We start from the raw sequence: 21,465 nt of genomic DNA, 5'->3' as shown, positions 1-21,465 counted from the left end.
TAATAATATTTAATAAATTTCAACAACGATTTGCAGAATCGATGGTGTTTCTGGCTCAATCGGCACTGTGCGTCTGGTACACCCGACCAGCCGATCCCCAACTCTCGGGCAGAATGGAGGAGGTGTGATCTGGGTCCCCCTGCACAGAGGACATCGTGTGAAAATGTGATCCAAATCTTCTGGAACCTTTCACCACCAGCAGAACTCCAAAGGGTGACACCCTTTCATATGTAATCTAAATAGGAGTCTGGACCACAATGTCTGAGTCTGAGCCTGTAGAGGATTGCCTGGTCTCTTCGGGAGAGTCGGGGAACTCTATGAAGACCGGCGAAAACCTTTCAAGACATGTTCCTCTTTCTGTTTTATCCCAAGTGTTTTCTTTCACGTTCCTCAGCTTTATCTTATTTCCCCATCGTTGCTTCAAAACAAAAATAAACAAACAAACAAACAAACAAACAAACAAATAAATAAATAATATTTTTGCTTGGAAACAAAAAAAATCACGAACTCTTTCTGCCTTTTATTTCTTTCTTTGGTTCATTTTTTATTTCGTTCATTTCTCATTACCTCCCAATTGAACCAGCATTCCTCATAATTGAATTAATTTTTTTTTTACTTTAAAAGCTTTTAATAACATTTTACAATCTTTCATTTGCCTGATTTTACAAAAACCCCACAGGTTCTTCCTTTTTTTTAACCATTTGCTGTCACTAATATCACGCGATACCAAACTAAATCATGCGATAGCACGTGATGACAGTCCGTGTAGCGTGATATCGAAAGCAACTGAGTCTGCGATGTAGTATAGGGGTTCCTGGAGCTGTGAGCTGTGAGGTGAGAGGGACATGCGGGGTTGTGTATTCCTCCATGCCAGACCGCGATTGAGTGAGGGACCCATGCCGCGATCGGCACATTTTACCGCAATAATTAAGTAATTAATTGTGATGAACATGATCTGATGATGTGGGAAGAATGGCTCTGGTTTCTCCCAAAAGACCCAATAAGGTTTGTGGTCTGTCTCAATTGTAAAATACTTTCCAAAATCATATTGTTGCATCTTCGAGGTGCCCCAGACACATGCTAATGCCTCTCATTCAACTTGGGCATCGTGACGTTCAGTTTCAGATTGGGTTTGGGATGCAAATGCACCTGGTTGGACATTTTCAATTTCGTTGGATTGCAACAACCCACACCCATAATAAATTCCCTGGACAGGTCATAATTGACAAGTAACGGCAAGGAGGACAACATTGTTTTAGCGCCTATAGATGCTTTTGTTTGAGCAGATTTTCATTCCCAGGCAATGCCTTTCCTTAAAATGATATGCAAATGATTGACGACGTCATTCAGGTTGTCAGTTACAAGTATGTCATCCTGAAACACTACTGTGCCTGGTACAGTTTTTCAACAATGTCTCCATCTCGAGTTGGATAATTGGAGTAGCAGAGCATCTTCCAAATGGGCATCTGTTGTACACACAGAGTCCTCTGAGTGTTGATGCACGTATAAGGTATGGAATTCCATTTGAGTATTGGCATTGATCATGTCGAGCTTCGTGAATGTCTGACCACCACTGAGAGTGGTTAACAGATCCACTTTGCTTTCGGCAAAGGGTAGCCATCCATCTTCAAATAACAGTAAATCATCGTTTTGTAGTCCCCACAAATGTGTACTCTTCCATCTGCTTTTAAGTGATGGGAGGATAGGTGCTGCCCAGTCGGAGTACTCGACTGGTGAGATGATTCCTTCACTCTGCAGGTGGTAAAGATGATTCCTTCACTAGGGCACATAGTATAGGGGAATAACATGTTGGCATTGTGGTGGTAATCAACAAGCTTGCCAGTGCCAGTATAGGAATTATACCTATGCCAGCTGTGGTTATTAGGGACACTTGAAATGCCATTGTCCTCAACACAAGCTGAAGATTCTGAAGTACGAACAATATTGTTATGTTTGTCAGGGTAGATGGAGGAATCCCATCGTGAAGATAGGATTGCATAGTACAGCATGGTCCATGGATGAGTAGGAGACATCTCGATGTAAATTAAGTAGGGAAAACTGTGTAGTAGGGAAAAGGTTCTTCTCCTGATTTGGCGTGCCCATGGAGCTGCACACTGACCATGGCCAGAACTTTGAGTCCGAGCTCCTGTGGTCGGTGTGCGTGCTCCTTCAAATTAGTAAAACCCGAACAACCCCTCTTAGGCTCCAATTGGATGGGATGGTGGAGAGGTTCAACCACATCCTGTTGACTCAGTTGGCTCTCTTCACCTCCGAGTACCAGCAGGATTGGAACGAGCATCTTCCGTTTGTATTGATGGCCTACCAGACCGCACAGCATGCGACCACTCGGTGCACCCCCGCCTTGTTGATGTTCGGTCGGGAAATGCACGTCCCCATAGATTTGTGGATGGGACCATCACCAGAGGAACTAGCTGGAACATCTGTGGAAAGTTATGTCAATAATTTGAGGATTTTTAGGAAGAGCATGGAAAGGCTCACGAGTTTGTGAGGAAGCAAATTGGCTTGGCTTCCTCGCATATGAAATTGAGGTATGATACCCAAGCACACTCACCCTGTTTCCTTCCCGGAGACCTTATTTGGTTCTACTGGCCCCTGAGGAGGAAAGTTGTGTGTCCAATACTCACCTCACCCTAGAAGGGCCCTGGGGTGGTGCTTCAGCAGGTGACTGATGTCATCCTCAAAATTCAGATGGGCCCGCATACCTTTCCACAGATAGTCCACGGGGATAGATTGAGTCTCTACCTGGGTCGGGAGGCTACTGAGTGGATTGGAAGGGTGTGGGGGAAACTAGGAGAAACTAGGATGACACTCTTGGACCTGACTTACCTGCATCGATCTGCACTTTAGGTAAGGTACCTTGATGCTAACTGTCTCAAGTGTTCAGTTTTGCTTAGAAATTTGGACATGGGTAATGAGGATGGGAGCAGGCAAGAGTGACCCAATGATCGGTAAGTGGATCGCTTTGGAAAGCAGAATTGTCCTGTTGTGTTGGTGTCTGTAATGTGTCAAGAATTGAGTTGTTTTTGGAGAATGAATGTGGTTTATAACATGTGTGCAGGCCATGACAGTGTAGGAACATAATCACCATTTTTGCATTGCAATGTTTGAGAATTGAATGGCAGTGGGGGAGGGAATGACATGCTAGAGTTTGTTGGTGGGGGAGGTGTGTGGGTTCACAGGAATGGATCAAGCTCTGGAGGAGTGGTGACTGAGCCTCCCCCCCCACTCCCCCCCCGCCACCCGAGGTAATTTGCCCCTGGCAGCCGGTGGTGCCTGGAAATGGGGACCTGTCGGAAGGGAGATGTGGTTGGGCGACCAACGGCAGGGAGACCCTTGGTGACCAAGGAAGAGGCCGAGCCTGGATGTTGCGGATATCCTCCCCCATGGGACATTCAGCAAAGGAGCTGTTTGTTTGTCAGGGAATGAATAGTTGACGGGGGTGGCGAATAAGTTGTAAGTCGGGTGACTTGATTTTGGACTGCTGGCACCACACCCTGAAGCGCCCCCATCATCTTGGTTGTACAGTACCTCCCCGCTGCCTAATTGAGGATCACACATGTGCGTAATAACATTTAAGCCATGATCTTGCAAGGTTGGAATGAAAATTGATTATTGGGTTTATGTCCACCCGATCCATGTCACCAACCTATACCAAAAGGGCAGGGTCCGCAGAAATTTGGATTAGGTAAATTTGGATGGCTCCGCAGGTAACATTGGGTATTGTGGCATCCACCGGGGAACACAGTCTTTAGAAGGGGGTTATACAAACGTTACGAAGTTTGTGGTGAAGATTTTGTCTGTTATGGTAGGTTTTTGTGTACTTTCTGACATTTTCTACCCGCCCCAAGACATAGGAGCGAGGAACCAAGAGTTTTGTAAATATTTGAATCGTCATGTTTAAGGGGTGTATAACGTTAAGGAGAACAGTTAAGTTTGTTATGGCTTGCTTCCCACAGCCCCTCCTAATTTATTTCATAGGTTAATTAGGTGTGAGTCGGTAAGTGATAACGCTGGAACGGTAATGCCCGCATTGAACCTTGCAGGAGCTACGGTTCTGGGGGAGGGGGGCACTGAGTTACATTGGTAGGGGTAGATGGAGGAATCTCCTAGTGAAGGGAAGATTGTATAGTATAGCATGGTCCATGGACGAGTAGGAGATATCTCGATGTAAATTAAGTCGGGAAAACTGTGAGCTTCAGATTTTTACGTGTCACCACATGGGTGGGGGGGGGTGGGGTGGGGGGGAGGTTGGGATAACTAAGTTGGGTCTAAGGCGAGTTTCTCCCAGCATGTGATTGCCCCCCATGACCTTTTCCTACGTTTTTTTTACATTTACAAGGCCGGCCATAAAGAACCACGTTTCACAAAAACAACAATATCTGGCAGGCTAAATCCCACCTCGCAGGAAACATAACTGGCAAGCTATGCCCCAGGGGGTTGATGATTGGTCAGGGTGATGTCAGAGAGGAGAAGGTTCTCGAGAGAAGGAGGATAGTTGGAAGAGAACAGTCGGGTCCTCTGGTCTCCTCTCAGCACGACGGGAAAGCTGCCCGATTCTCGTTATCTCGGCAGCCTCGGCATTGTCCTTATTGTGTGATCAAGGAGAAAGGCGGCGCCATTTAGAGTGTGTGAAGGAACAGAAACTGTACGGCAGTTGGTGGGCTTCTGGTGTTGAAGACCGTCTGCACGAATTACGTGTCGTACGTGGCTGCGGAGAGCGACTTGGTGCCATTTTGGTACATCTACCTGCGCGGTGGCTACGTGGTCTGATGAACACCAGGCTCCAAAAGGACATCTCTGGACACTAAGCTGAGTGCTGAGATAAAAGGGGGAATTTACTTTTATTTAATCTTTCCCCTTGTCTGTTTTGTGACTAAATGGAGACATCTCAAATTAGGATTTAATTTACCTCACTTTTTATTACCTGCCGCTTTGACTTATTTTCATTATCACCCTTTTGATTTGTGTTTATTAAATCGTTATTGTCGAATTTCGTTGGGGGTTTGAGGATAAACCCAGGTGCCTCCATTCTGGTAACGTGCCTTCCCTACTTTCATCATTCTGCGCGTGTCGTAACCGCCAATAATTTGGGCTGTTCTTCTCCGTGTTAAAAACCGTTTAGCTCTCCGTCCAGGCTCGTGTTAATCGGCCTGAACACAACAATATGTTTATTCCACCAACAGTCTCAGCACAGGTCTGAAACAGGAACTGGTCATTTGTCTCCTCTGTTTGGCTCCACAGTGCCCCCTATACATGTTAGCATAAACTACTTGATACATCTCGATTAGCTAAAGATCAGTGCGGCCTAGCTCGTGGCATACCGAGAAACCAGGCAAGTCAAGACAGCTCGTATCCATTAGTCTTTGATCGATGTGAGAAGCATCGAATGCTTCAAGGACGTCGGGTTTCCTCCAAATTTCTTTCAGTTTAGTTTTACTCAACAGCAGCCACTGTTTAACAGATAATCATACGTTGGACAGAATTGACTAAATAATTTTTTGGCTGGAATATTTTTATATTCCACCACATTTATACACCTTAAAATGGAGTTTGTCTAAGGTGGAAAGCCCCCTTGGGGAGGGGGCAAATTAAGTCGCCACAACCTGTGTCGCGTGACCCTTAGTCCGCCTCGATTGGATAAGTAACGACCGAATGTATTGCCGTCGGACAGAGACTGACACTAAGCTGACTTCCAAGCAGATGTAAGATGACTTTGGGCAAATAGTAGAGTGAATAGAGCAGAATGTTTGTGAAGTACAACATGTTGTCTTTTGATTAAATCCATCAGCAAAGTGACGGGTATTTTATGTTTTGGGAAATTAAAATATCGTTTGGCCTCAAGATTCATGGAGCTCTACCCATTCCACAATCATTCCCATTTTAAAATTTCTCAAACTCCTCAGCTTACCCATGTTGAATGGTCTTCATCGGTGGAGCTCCAACTGATTTACACCGAAATATTGACCTGGAGCATGACCTGATCAGTCGTTATTTGCAAATTTCTAAAACATTAGTGAATTCTTCCATTTTCGGTCCACACATAATATTACAGGATATTATGAGTTCAAGTCGTTTTATCCATTTTATTATCTGGCTCATTTATATTCTGCAAAATCTCAGCACGTTTTGAAAATACTCCAATATTATTATTTTAATTTCCCTCTATAAAATATACTTTGGAGGTGTACATATCTGTCTGATTTATTTCGATTAACAACCTGTTGGATTAATATGTTTAGCAGTCGAACCCGTCTCCACTGATTACTGCTGATGTTCAAGATCCAGGTTCAAATCCCATATATAGTATTGTTATTGGTCCATTGCCTACTTATGTACTTGTAATTCATATTGAAGTACACTGATGTTTAAGTGTGTGTGTGTGTGTGTGTGTGTGTGTGTGTGTGTGTGTGTGTGTGTGTGTGTGTGTGTGTGTGTGTGTGTGTGTGTGTGTGTGTGTGTGTGTGTGTGTGTGTGACCTTGCCCTTCCATTCTCTCCCTGTTTGCTTTGGTCAGACAATGACTAAACACAGTCATAAATAACATCCCAATTATTTAACTATCCAATATTTAGCCATCCCTATAATTAATGTTATATTTTCAGACAAACCACATTGTGATGAAAACGTCTGTCATAATGCTGTTGAGTTGATATCACGTGTTCAAATAGATGTGCCCTGAAATGGCTTTCTTCAAAAAGATTCCATGTGAAGCTTTAACAACTTGGTCCTTAAAAACATCACCCCACCCTGTTTGGTGCATTTTTGTAGCCGGCAAACATCTTTCAAAACTTTGGCCCTGTCCATGCTCAGCACATGGCTTGAAAAACTCCCTCAGCTTGTCTTTTGTCCATACTGGTTTGAAGCACCCAGGGAGCTTGATGACCCCATTGGCCAAATTCCTCCTGCTGAGTGACCACCACCCCAAGCCCAATATTCTGATCTGAGCCTCCCAAAAGGAATCCTTCCCCAGTTGAAGAAGGCAATTAGATTCTGAGGAATTTGCTTAGCTTGGCTGTTGGCCTCAGCTCTAGATTTGCCAGCATTGCAGCTTTTTATTCGGAATTTCATAATTTTTGTTCACACTGAGAAGAACCAGTGTACGGTCCACTGTTTACTCCATGCAGGAATGACTCAAGCCTGCTTACCCACTTGCACTTCAAAACATCGACCGAATGTCTTTCTGGTGTAACTTCAAGCAGTATTGCAAACGCATAACAATTTACCCCACACACGTTCAGCGAAAGTGGGGTTAATCAATTGGTTCACTTTGTCTATCTATCCATCTACAAACGTCTGTGCATGATCGAGGAACAACTTGATTTAAATTGAATGTTGTATTTTGAATGCAAATTGGAACATGAATCGGAAAACGAACCTGTTGTTTCGTAGAACTTTGGCTCTGAATTCGTCCTAATCGTGCAGCGCAGTGAGGAGTGAGCTAATTGTTTTTACTCTGTCTGCCTGGCAGTCAAACAAAATAAATAATCATTCCAAATGGGAAACACTATTTTCAAGGATTTTATAATGGACACAAAAAACAGGCACGAACAACTAATGCGATGTGGTAAATAAGGTGGTGTAAAAGACACCTCATCAATGGCAGTAAACTTCCAGAATTTTTGTTTTTTTTAGAACCTTTAAAATGTTTGTTTTATTTCAACACTGTGGAGCACAAATCACCTCTTTAGCACTTTCAAAACCTTTCTGTTTGGCAGAACTTGGACAAAATATTACAGAATTTTATGTCATCACAACTAATCAAATTTGCTGCTTGCAGACTGCGTCCATGTCCTTGTTTCTGCTCATGGTCAGTTGTTCTCTGAACTCTCCAGTTGGAGCATTTGCTTGGCTAACAGCACACTATAAGTAATGGATATGAGAATTTTGGAAGAAATGGAATGTGGTGGACTTCTGATTCTCTCTCTTACTGTGGTCTCCACAATATGATTGACAAAGCCTCTGATTACCTGCTGAGACTGCAGGTTCATTATGAAACATAAACAAGGTGTCAGGAGGTCGTCACCTTAAAAAAAAATGAAAAATTCAGAAGCTCCAAAAATGCGTCCTGAAGCAATTGTGATTACTATTTGCAGCAACTTATTGATGAAAATTTGATTGAAAAGGAAAATGAATCGCTCTGACTGGACTTGGTGGCAAAGCTGGATGTAACAATTTCGAATACCAGTCATAAAAACTATTGGATGACAATATTTCCTGTTTTATATTGATGTACATGGAAGATGCATGGGACTGTAATGACTGTAGTTATGGATTTGTGTGCTGGTACCTTGGCTAAATTCCCCTCTAAACAATTAAATGGGATATGCAAGTTAGAATAGCGATGTGGATGTTAAGGAACATGAAGTTAGAGGTAGGAATCCTTACGATAATTCACGGACTGGTGTGCATTTGTTTGTTTGACGCGTTTTTTAATTTTATTTTCAGGAGCAATTGTGGCAGCTGTCAGTTGCTTATACACCGCCCAATTGAAGGTATGCGTCAGAAGAACGTGTTGCATGCTTGGAATAAGATCGCCTGTTAGGTGGGTCCTCTGCTCGTCCTTCCTATAATTAATGGACCAGTGTGTTTCTTTGTTGTGTAATCACAGGCTTTGTCAATCATATTGTGGAGACCACAGTGAGAGAATTAGAGGTCCACCACACTCCATTTCTTCCAAAATTTTCAGATCCATTATTTATCGTTCTGGGGCGATTCCATCCAGACTTGTTACATAGTATCAGCATGACCCCAATTAGTGCAGAGGGGTGTTTTTATCTTTCCTGGTGGTCTTGGGTGAAGCGGGGGAACAAAGAGGGGGAGGGTGGCCACGCAGATTCTCCACGTAAATGTGTGCCATGTAGCACCGCCTACAGGTGGGAGAGGGTATTACAAGTCCCCACTCTACAGTCCAGCATTCCTGTCCCCACGTTTTCCAGTGCAGTGAAGTGTTTTGAATTACCCAGCGAAGGTATTTTGGATTACACGTTTGAATAAGGACAATGACATAACCCACCCCCCCCCATAGCGGGAGCAGGTCTTTCTCGTGGAGTTAATACATATACCAGTAATATAAGCAAATATTGATGGATGAAGTCATTTGAAGGTATATAGTCCAAAAGGAAGGTGAAGAGGTGATGCTACCTTTGAGCTGTTTCACCTGGGTTCGATTCTGGGCTCAACTATAAAATGGCGTGTTGTTGCTTCGTAGGCTGGATTTTGCATCTCACGGCACGCCGTTCCTCAGATTGATGTTATGTCAGATGTCCCATTTGCTAGATTGAGCTGGTAGATATTAAAGATCGCAAGGTGTCTTTCACGAAGAGTAGGTGAATTACCACGGTATCCTGAACAAATTACAAATCTTAGTTCCCTTCAGTCAAAAGTCATGCCTAACCAGTCGGTTCGTGAAATACTTGGTGCAAAATTTTCCCCGACAAATCTTACAAGGATTAATTTGGACCGTGAAACAAGTAATCGTAAATTGGAAGTTAAGGGGGTACATCCAATGAGAGTGAGAAAAAAATGCTGCAGTGATAGAGAAAGGTACTCAATGAAGATGTCCTTGACGTCATGACATCACCTGTAGCCATCTTTCCATTGTACAGGGTATGACGCTGATATTTAGGAGCACCCACAAAACCCCCATCCTTACTCTGAGAAGGCCCAGGCAGGTGGAGGTAGGCACCTCTTTTTCCGTCGTGCTGCAAATGACTCCACGACCAGTCTTGTGGCTCAACCCGTTCGCGGAATGTGTACTACATGGAATTTCACGAGCTTTTCAGAAAGTCTGAGTCAGACGCTGTAGTCGTGGTTCGAAAGCCACATTATGTTCGGCTTGTAAGGATCTTAAATGAAAACTTTAACGGATTGCACCAATGTCTGTGCAATGTAGACAGTCGTAAAAAACAAACATGACAAAGAACACTTTACAAAGTGAGGAATTTCGGGCTGATTCAGAATCAGCCCCTGGCTGTCTAAGGAGGCTGTGTCTATCGTAATGTGAGCATGTGGAGTGACTGCTAAAGGGGGTTTGTGATTGTATTTCGAACAAGGTGTTGCCCTACCTTCAGGCACAAAGTGCACATTTAATCTGACCAACAGATTCCCAGGGCAACAATGGCAGCAGGACCGGTCATATCAAAGGACCCTCTTTCCTCTTGGAGATCCAATTAGCACCAGGCAGGGCCTCAAGAGGAGGTTACACTTTGTAAGAGTTGAAACACAGGTGTGTTTTTATTGTACTTTCTCATTTCCGTCACTCATTAAACCTTCCTCCCTGGAGCTTTGCCTTAACATGACTCAAATTTCTCTCTTACACACTCTCACGTAACTCACCTTTCTCTATTTTTTTTAACCTCCTTTTTTTACTTATTTCGTTTTCAAGTCAAATACATTTATTTTAAACCTGATCCATTTGTTCTTTTTTATTTTAAAGTGTTTTATAATGTCTTTTGGAATCATGATGGAGGCAAAGGGGTAAGGTGTTAACGTCCTGAGATTTATTCTTTCCATGTGAAACAGTATCTGACTCTGGAATGACTCTTTATAAGGTGCAATAATCAGGCAGTGTCATTACAGAGTGCGAAGTCTTTTAATGGAGGAAACAAAACAATGCTGTAACTTTGAGATTCTGAAAGATACTTCATTCAACAAACATTCTGCTCCAGCAACAGTAAGTGCCTCAAGTTGTTTTATGTGAAGTTGCGGTTTTCAGATGATAACTTGACCTCTTCTCACCCTCATTCCTTGACCCTTTGGTCACATCTTTTTACGACCTTGTTGTCTCGGTGTTGAGCAAATATTAGCTGTGTATGACACAATGTTTTCATTTCCTTTCTCACATCGTTCATCTATAAATACAGGGAGTTTATAGCAAACTTTTAGTTCAGTCTTGAATCTTGGGGGGTTTGGGAGGAAGTGTTTTGGAGTATTGAGTCGAGTGCGGAGTCACATCGCTTTTGACTGACGTGTTAACCTGCCTATGACGTCATCTTGTGCCTATTCATACCCTCTTTTTACTTTGGTCCCTCTGTCAAGGGAGAGATTATTTTATGAAATGGAACTATTCCCTATGATTGAACTATGACCTGACGAAATCAAAAGTTATCAAGTGAAGTCTAAACCTGCGATTCCAAAGTTCTGTCGAGTCTTCATCCACCTGAGGCTTGAGTCGGGTCATGAATCGTAAGAAATTAAAATGGGATTCGAGTCTGACTTGAGTGCAGGCATGGTTTATTAGCATATTTCTTGGTTTGTAAGCTTCATTCAATTTATTGTGTAAATTAGGTTTTTGTTGTTGTTGGCTTGATGACAACCTAAGACTAACTAACATTTGCATATTTTCCTTTGATTCGTGCACAGATTATAGCTCTTACACAAACTTGCCTAAGCTATTGCCTTAATGGGACAGAAATCTTCAGGTTTCAAACGTCTTCACTTTGAACTGGTGGCATGCCGATTGTATTTTTGGCATTGGCATGACTGCACACCATCTGCAGCTTAACCTGTCATCATCATCTTTCACCTGTGTCCAGAAATCGAGCAACTTGTTTATGTTCCCAAAATGTAATACAACCAAAAAAATTGCCCAGTTCTTCATTAGAAGTACAAACACAATGCTTTTCCTGTGAAGAGGTCAGCAATCACTGATACCATGTTATATCACATCATCACCATCCATAGTTGGTTAAGTTGTGGATCCATCTTCCAACATTCATTGCTGCCGACCCATCTACCAACCCTAAATTATAACACCCTGTACAAATTACAAATTCTCTAAACTATCACAACCTGCGCATATTGCGAAAATCTCTGAGCATGTGTGATTGGGACGAATTCAGAGGCAAAGTATGATAAAATGGCAAACTTGTCTTCTTATTCATGTTCCATTTCATGTTTAAAATATAACATTCAATTTGGATAAGTTGTTCCTCCATCATAAACTCACGATCATAAATGGATAAGACAGGTGGACAGACGGACAGACAGGCATGAACTTATTGCTTAAGCCCAATTTTTGCTTTGCATGCATGGGGTAAAAACAGTATGGTTGATACACATGAGTAGGGGAAGAATGAGAGTTCCTGTGCAGTACAATTTTTACATGTAAGTGAATGGGGGAAAATGGGAAAACTTTCTGCCTATCGTGGCAATCTTCCTGAAAAACCCCCCCCCCAATCCCCACACCTTAATCCTCCTCCCCCTCTTTCCCCATCCACATGTTGATATATTTATTCATTAACATAATGACATCTTTGCCAAACTTGACATCTTAGCATCGACACAGCTTGACATTGAAAACTTTTCTACCCATCTTTACATTAATTAATTATATAGACCAATGGTCTCGAGTCATTGAACTCAAAAAAGAAGCTATAAATATTTGGCTGTTTTGTAATATTTTAAAATGTTTTATTCTCTTATTGCTTTCATCACCATCTAGAATGTTTTTTTTTTGTTGTTGTTTTTCAATGGAAATCGCCCCAAACAGGCATAAAGCCACTCTACGTAAAAGGGCTAAGGGGCGGTTAGAGAAAGATGAGGATAAAGCAAAACAGAATAAAAGAAAGAGAAAAATAATAAGAAAACAACCAAGACACAGGGAGAAGCAGACGATGAAAGATGAAAGAAGTAGGAATTGACATTCCTCTTCAAGCTGGAAATATTAATAAATAGTATGTTGGAGTTTGGTTCTTGCCTTAAATATCTTTGTTAAGCAGAGATGAAATGAGAAACCTTGGTCTGGGCCACAAATCATTTTGACATTGTAGTGAATGATTTTTTCGTTGATTATTTAGCAACCATCAAAGGTTTGCGTCCATTCAAGGATGCTAATGTTTTCTTCATCCTTTAATTAATTTGTAATTCACTTTATTCGCTTATTTGTTTAATGTACTTGTGTTTTGGTTATTAATTCAACAAGGCTTATTTGATATTTTTCACATTCAAGATGTTTTCCATTTAAATACCTAAGCTGTGATTTTCTCCATTCCTTGGTCTAGTTATTGCTTGGTTCAATTATTTATATACCAGGAAAAAGGCGTCAGAGGACCGTGACAATCCCCCAACCCAATTCTTTTTTTCTAAGCACTTGTATATATCTTAACACATATAACACTGGTCAACAACAAATTTGTTGTCTGCATTTTTTAAGCTGATTTAGGACGAATCTGACGTGCTGAATCCAAAACTCACATTAGTTTTGTTCAATCAGGTCAAGTTTTTGAGATATGGCCACATGTCGTTTTTTACATTTTTGTTCACATGTACGCATGTGTGGAGCATTTTAGAAGAAGTTGGTGGGGGTAAAATGTCATGTCAAATAATTGTTTTGATTGGAAATAATTATTTTAATGACAAGAAGTATTCAGGTACGATAGTTCTGGGTGATTATGTCGAAAAGGGATCAGTTTGAAGTCATAAAACCTCAAAATCTTCCAAAAATTGGTGAGGCTGAAGTTTGGAATTTGGTCTGAAGTTTGGAATTCCCATGGTTTGGAGGGAGCCGACAAACCATGTCACTGACTGCTACTTCTGCGCTGTTGATGTGTCTGGAATCAACAGAAAGAACCGGGGCAGCCTCAAGTATCCTGATCTTCAATCGGCACGTCGTCCTGTAGCTCATTGTGATGCAATTCCAGTGCCTATCTTCGGCGAACTTCCTGACATTAGTGACGAAGATGCCTCCAGTGTTGAAGGACATGAAGAAGAAGAAGTGGTTCTTGAAGATGATGCTCCACATCCATTTTCCCAAAAGGAGTTGAATGATCTAGTTCGCGACCTCAGCTTGTCAAAGGACTCTGCCGAACTGTTGGCATCCAGATTGAAGGAAAAAAACCTCCTCTCTGACAGTGCTCGCATCAGCTTCTTCCGCAACAGGCATCAAGAGTACCTCCGTTTTTTCTCTGAAGAGAAGGACTTGGTGTACTGTGCTGATATTGCGCAGCTTCTGCTCAAGCTTGGAGTGCCACAGTACGAACCCAAAGATTGGAGACTGTTCATTGACAGCAGCAAGCGATCACTGAAATGTGTTCTGCTACACAACGGCAACCAGTTTGCCTCTGTACCCATCGCTCACTTGACTACACTGAAGGAGAAGTATGAAGCGGTGAAGTACGTGCTGGAGAAAATTGGTTATGATCAGCATAAGTGGTTTATTTGTGTTGACCTGAAGATGGTGAACTTTTTGTTGGGACAACAGTCTGGCTTCACCAAGTACCCATGTTTTCTGTGCATGTGGGATAGTAGGAACCGTGCTCAGCATTACACGAAGAAGGACTGGCCTGTGCGGGAGGAATTGGTGCCATGCAAAGAAAGGAACGTCATCAACGACCCTCTGGTGGACAGAGACAGAATACTCTTCCCACCGCTGCACATCAAGCTCGGCTTAATCAAGCAGTTCACCAAGGCTCTGGACAAAGATGGTGACTGCTTCACTTACTTGTGCCAGGCTTTTCCAGGATTGACCATGGAGAAGTTGAAAGCTGGCATCTTTGATGGTTCTCAGATCCGTCAGCTCATCAGAGATCCAGAGTTCAAAAACTCAATGAACGAAGTGGAACTGGAAGCGTGGAAGACATTTGTTTTGGTAGTGAAGAACTTTCTTGGCAACAATAAGGCCAGAAACTACGCAGAACTTGTCAACAACATGCTGACTGCTTTCAGAAACCTGGGCTGCAACATGAGCATCAAGATGCACTACCTATTTTCACATATGAACCGGTTTCCTGAGAACCTGGGTTCAATGAGTGACGAGCAGGGGGAGAGATTCCATCAGGACATGAAGGAGATGGAGACCAGGTATCAGGGTCGCTGGGACGCAGTCATGATGGCTGACTACTGTTGGAATCTGAAGAGAGACCTCCCTGCCACTGAACATTCCAGGAGTTCGAAGAAACGGAAGTTCAAGCCCTGAAGTTTGAACAGTGGTGACGCAACATGCAATTTACTTGTACTTACCTTTATCAATGCCCACCATTCAGATGACAGAAATCGATGTTTCTATCATGTAATCAATAAATGTTGTTGGCAAAACATTTTTTTTCTTAAAAACATGTTTAGGATGATATGTGTTGACAAAAATCAGCTGATAATGCCACAAAAATGTAATTGATTTTGTCACAAGATCTGATTTTTTCAAATCAACTTAGCACAAAAACCTGACCTGATGGAGAGAAACGGATGCCATTTCCTGATTCAGCAGTGCCAGAATACCCTAATTCACTTGTAGAAATTTAGACAACATTCAGAAAGTAAAAAATTGTTGACCAGTGTAATTTATGTTTCTGTGCGAAAATTATGCACCCAGACCAGGATCGAACCCACCCAGGCAAAAAATGCTGTAGTTAGAACTGTAGTATATGAGAGTAGTAGGCCCTACTCTCATATACTATAGTTGGTAACAGGTCCTACTACAGTAGTCTACAGAGAATTATGACAGGAAAGGAATGTTTGGCCGGAGCTGCAGTGACAGACAGCTCAACTTGCTGATATTTCATGAGCAACGGTGTCTGAGGTAACGTCGGGAGGGAACTCCGAGGGAAAGACATCATCAGCAAAGGGCAACAGTGGGCAGAAGCGAGTAGTCCAGGATTATGGTGTTGGTGCATTAAATTGAAGTGCCAGGCAAAGCAGGCGAGGAACTGTAAATTTCAACCTGGGGCATGAGCAGCCAGTTTCATCAATAACGGTCCACCGAGAACTCCACAGAGCGGGATTCCATACTCAGGTTGCAATGTAAAAAACACTCATCACACTTGGCAATACATGGTTGCGAATGCAGTGGTGCAAATAGCACAGGCAATGGACTACCGAGCAGTGGAGAAATGTTATATGGCCAGATGAATCATCTTTCACCATGTTCTTGACAAATGGACAAGTGCAGGTGTGGCACCAACCTAAGTAACTCTGCAATCCTAAGTGCTTGTGTCCAACAAAGAAGGGTTCTTGTTGTTCTGTAATGTTGTGGGACGCATTTTCCTGGCACGCTTTTGGTGCATTCATTCCCTGAGAAGGCAAGGTCAGTGCCATCTGCTACTTAATGGTACTGACTACTGAGTGACCATCTTCACAGCATTTCTTTCCCATGTCGCAGCATTTTTTTCCTGCGAGGAGGGCGTCTTCCAGGATGACAATGCTCCCACCGACAGAGCACGTGTCGTCGCCCATTGGTTTGATGAGCATGACACTGATATTATTCTTATGTCATGGCCTTCTCAGTCACAAGATCTGAACCCAATCGAGCATTTATGGGATATTCTGGAATGATGCCTGAGACAGCATTTTCCTCCTCCCTCAAACATGTGTGAGTTGATTGACTTTCTTGTGGAATAATGGTGCCGCATCCCTCCTGCAGATTTCCAGATGCTGGTGAACTCTATGCCAAGGTGCATACAGGTCATACTGGCTGTATGTGCTGGCCCAATACCCTATTAAGTGACTTTACATTGGTTTCCATTTTTTTTGTCCACAACCTGTAGCAGTCTAAGCTAATACAGGAGCTGTATAATAATGAGCAGGGTCAAATCCATGAATTCTTATTATGACAAACCTCCAATAAGAGCACATCGGTCTTGAGATACAAATCATAATATTCACCAAGATTCTTTACATCAAACTTCTTCCAAACATTTTCCACACGTTGATACTCTTTATCAGTTGTATGAGTTTTATTCAGCTCATTGTAGAAACTTTCTTTAGAGGGGAGCCGTGTTTCAATGAATCTCTCAAATGGGTCCATGTAATCATAGGGATATACACCTTTTCATAACAATTGAGTTCAATTTCATCCGGATTTGAGAAATGAGTTTGAAGAATTGGAAAACTTTTGATATCCGATACTGAGTTACATAATGGGCTTGACATGAACTTGAATGAGTCAAGGAACCTAATATGAGTTTTGGGAGATGTATAGATTGTTTTGAAATGACATGTATTTCTGGTCTGTGTTAGCAATGACTGAAATGTCCTGAAGGGTTTTACTCAACTCTTTTATAAATAGATGTGTATCATAGTGAGTGTTGTGTAGGAACACAGGGATGAAGTTGGGATGTTTAAAATTTAAATTACAACTTTAATGAGAAACCCCTCTATACTGGCCAGTAAGATGACAATAATCTCTAACTTTTGGCTCTCCGTGGATTTAATTTTGACAAATGTGACAAATATTGGAGTTTTTAAAATCTTCTTTCTCATCTTGTAGTAATTCCGTTGGTTTATAAGTTTTCAGCATTATCTTAGATATTCAAATAGTCTTTTTCCAGTCATTTTACAAACTCTTGTGAGGAATCTGCACCTCTGTAGAGTTCGAACTTGCTGTATTCATCACCAAAATACATGATTTGATACAATAACAGAAACCAAAAGGAGTATGCTTTTGGTATTTATGAGTGTATGATTGATTTAGATTTGGAGAAATGGCATCTTTCTTTTTGAGGTTACTTTTAAAATTGGCATATATCACAAACGGATGCTTTTTATAGACTTATTTACATTTTTCAATGCCACGTTTGAACCTGCTTTTGGAATATTAATTACCACTGATTTATGCTCACTGCAGTATTTAGAATGTTGGTTGAATCTTTCTTTCATATGGAATATGTTAAGACACCGCTTACAAGGGTTAAGAAACCGCTTTTTACCATTTATATTTGATGCCTGAGATGATGTCAATCTTGAAAAGTCTTAGATGGAATGATTATGTGAATTTTCTCCAGATTTATAATAAGGAAGGTCAATGTGTCTTTCATCACTTTTAAAGTTATCTGAAATTTTAAAGATATGAACTTTGTTTGTATCTGTTAATCCATATACAGCAACAGACACACAATTCATTTTCTCAAATTTTGAGATATCTGTCGATCACATTGGGAACTTTAGACCTTTAACATTTTGGGGATTCTCATATTTTCTTTAATATAATGAGATACTCTTTCAGGATTACAATGTGGGTGATGTAGATGAGCAAGGACAGACCGTAGGAAACACGTTATCATTATTTTGAATATTAACAACCACATTTTTCAGCTTTATCTCTTTTAGTTAATCAATATATGAAGAAGCACGAAGATAGTCTGATTACAAGATGTGTATATCCCAAAAAAATGATTTTTCCTATATTAAATCCACCACCTGCCATGTTATCAATATTCAGTTAATATCTCTGAAGTTCATCATAAACAACACCAATTAAAAAATCGTGAAATGATGGAATAAATTGGGAGGATTTGTTATCATATAAATCGTTGCTTCAGCATATTCTCTAAACATATTACATTTTATTCCTATTTAAAACTTAAGTGTTGATTTATTTTAGGGTGTTGGTAATTAGAGTTTCAACAACTGGTTTGATCATATCAAGTGCCTCAACTATTGATGTAGGTTCTGGTTCTTTAAACCAAAAACTTTTTTAATTTCTATATGTCCTGTAAATGCTTTATCAGTGTTTTTAACCACAAACTCACATGAGATTTGTTTGTGTTTCTGTGATTGTAGATGTTTCTTATAATTGTTTCATCAAGTCCTCTGAGCAGATATCACAATGTATTTTTCCTTGCTCTATTGGTTGGATTTGTTGAAATATATATTGTGTGTGTGTGTGTGTGTGTGTGTGTGTGTGTGTGTGTGTGTGTGTGTGTGTGTGTGTGTGTGTGTGTGTGTGTGTGTGTGTGTGTGTGTGTGTGTGTGTGTGTGTGTGTGTGTGTGTGTGTGTGTGAAGGTGTTTCTTATAACACTGGGCCGCATTTGAAATATTTTTTTTCAGAGGTCTAGGTTTTCTCAACGGCACTTATATGTTTTTGCATGCTGAATTCAGAAATGTATCTAATTTCGCTCAATAAGGTCAAGTTTTTTGAGGAATTTTATCTCAATTTTAAGGAAAAAAAAATCAAAATTTTTGTTTTTTTAATTAGCATTTTTTTAATTCAAAATCAGACTTATATTGACAGAAAATGTACAAACTATACATATAATGACACACAAGTACACTTGATGTAGAAGAAAGTGCCTTCTCAATTACTTTCATTTCAATTTCAGAAAAATATAGATAAATCGTTGTTTCTGGCAACACCCAACTTCAGTCGCTCCAGCAGTCGCTGTTTTCCTTCGTCTTTTTAATATTGAATTTCACATTAACGGTACTTGCGCGTTATTTTATATATAGTTTGTACATTTTCTGTCAATGTAAGCCTGATTTTGAATTTAAAAAATGCCAATTAAAAAAACAAAAAAATTTGATTTTTTTTTCACCATATTTATGGGATCGAAAAATATGATTTTATCGATACTGTTTCACTTATCTCCTTTTATAGATACTTTTTCACTGAAAGTAAAATTTACTCAGCTCTTTTTATACAGTAGATACGTTTTTGCTTAAAATATAATTCTCAACTTCTTTTTATTCTCTTGATAAATGAGTCATTATTCAACTGAAGATTTTTGGGATTAGGACAGTGATGATTGTATCTCCATTGGTACAGAAGACAGTTATTATACTCAAAGCTAATGTTCAAATTGTAGTTATGAAAATAGTTTTATAGCTAATATAGCATTGATGATAATAGTGAATACCCTGATGGAAATTATGATTTTGAAGAATATTATGATAGGGATAAAAAGGGTGAGGGAAATGTATAAATAAGTTGATAGTTGTTAAATGTGTTTGTTATCATACTTGCATTCGTTATTGTGTTTGTTGTATGGAAATATAGAATTTGTTTATTGTATAAACAATTGCATTTCTAAATACTCAAAATGCTAATATTAAACCAAAATGTTTTCTCTGACATAGAGCCTCTTAAATTTGCTGATACTCCATATGATAATCTTACAAAGTGCCCAGTTGTGATAGAGTCGGATTAAACATTGAATCAAAAGTTCAAAAACAATGTGTACTTTGTGATTCCATTCAAATTACTCACCATGAAAAATGTAAAGAGGAATATAATTATTTCAAAATCACACCAAAAACGAATAACTTCACAAGATTGATAAGATAAATGAATATAAAGTATGAGGGTCATAATCCACCTTTCCGAACAATGGAAGAGATTGATAAAATTAGGATGATACTCCACAGATTAATGCTACATATTATTCCTGAATGTCATTTCAAGAAAACATCAACACAAGATATTATCGAAATAAAATAATGGATTATTTAGAAATCAAACCTGAACTTCGATAAACTATAGAGTTTCAAAGAAAAGCTTGTAAAAAACAAAATTAGATGATTTATTTTATAAACATGTAAATTAATGATTTTTTTTACCAGTCTGGGAGAGTGAGATAAAATTAACAACCGTAAAAATGTACCGTATACATTAAGATATCTAATAGTTGGTTCAAGCAGATGTGGAAAAACTTGTTTTGCTCTTAAAGATGCTCCTTACTCCAAACGTTTTGGATTATGACAAGTTAATAATTTCCACAAAGTGAAATTTTCAACCCGAGCATTTGACTACTCTCACACGGTTTCAATGTGGGTGTTCAAAAAGAAGACATTATCGGTTTATTTAAACTTCAAAATGAAATAAACGATTATAACATTGAAGATATAATATAAATATTTTGTCATACACAAAAATATAAAACCACTCCTTAAGTATTTTTTAATCTCTGTGATAATACGGATGATATACCTTCACTCCAAGATTTGGATAAATCAGAAAAGAACTTTATTATATTTGATGACTGTAAATGAGAGAAATCAAACGGTTATTGATAGCAACTACACCAGAGGGAGACGTTCTTCTTGTAATTGCATTCACCTTAGCCAATCATGCTTTCAACTTCCTCGTCACTCAATAAAAAATAATGCTTATAATTTTATTTTATACAAGCTAAATTCAATCAATACAAATAATTTTTGGAGACACAATTGTTCAAAAGTATGTAATAAAAGGGAATTTCAGGATTATATGAAATGCATGACTGCAAAATATAAATATATTGTGGTTAAACAAGATGTGATATGAAATTATATTTTGCAATAAATAAATACAGAAAATATAAGTAGATAAAAGGGCAATAAGGTTTAAGGACCATCAGAAATTAGTTTCAAAAATTAGTCGCAGCAGGAAGACATAAAGAACAAACGGAGAAAGAACGTAATGGGTGAAGAAACATTTGAAAGAAAACAAGATAAAGTTTTTTTAAACCGATTTCAAAACTCTTTCACAAAAGGTGATGGAGACACCTGTTTCTACAATTCCTGTGAGAGAATATACTCTGAGAAAACTTCAAATGTTAAAAGATTTTATTCAAATTATAGAGCAAGAACTTGGAGATATAGGAGAATTAGAATATGATGATAAAGGATTATTCCAAGACCTGGGAAAGGTAAATCGACTTCCTGATTATGTTGAGGGCTTTGCAGAACAATGAATATTAATCATTCAAATACAAGAGCTGGTTTCATACCAACAGAAAAATCAGCACATTTCTTTCT

At 39.8% G+C, this 21,465-nt stretch overlaps 1 long non-coding RNA gene across 2 annotated transcripts in view; it reads left to right on the top strand.

Moving 5' to 3' along the window:
- Positions 1-21,465, top strand: part of LOC147027220 (uncharacterized) — a 106,740-nt gene that overhangs the window by 43,986 nt on the left and 41,289 nt on the right. Inside the window, exons 2-4 of one of the 2 annotated variants that reach the window (XR_015058735.1) lie at positions 8,466-8,512; positions 10,122-10,245; positions 10,599-10,692. This is a non-coding gene — a long non-coding RNA (uncharacterized LOC147027220). The remainder of the gene's footprint in view (positions 1-8,465; positions 8,513-10,121; positions 10,246-10,598; positions 10,693-21,465) is intronic. The other variant, XR_015058736.1, reaches the window with a different exon arrangement.

Source organism: Eptatretus burgeri, chromosome 5 (genome assembly GCF_056783735.1).
Source record: "Eptatretus burgeri isolate ZD-2024b chromosome 5, Ebu_testis_v1, whole genome shotgun sequence".
Classification (NCBI taxonomy): Eukaryota; Metazoa; Chordata; class Myxini; order Myxiniformes; family Myxinidae; genus Eptatretus; species Eptatretus burgeri.
This window is presented reverse-complemented; position numbering and strand designations above follow the sequence as displayed.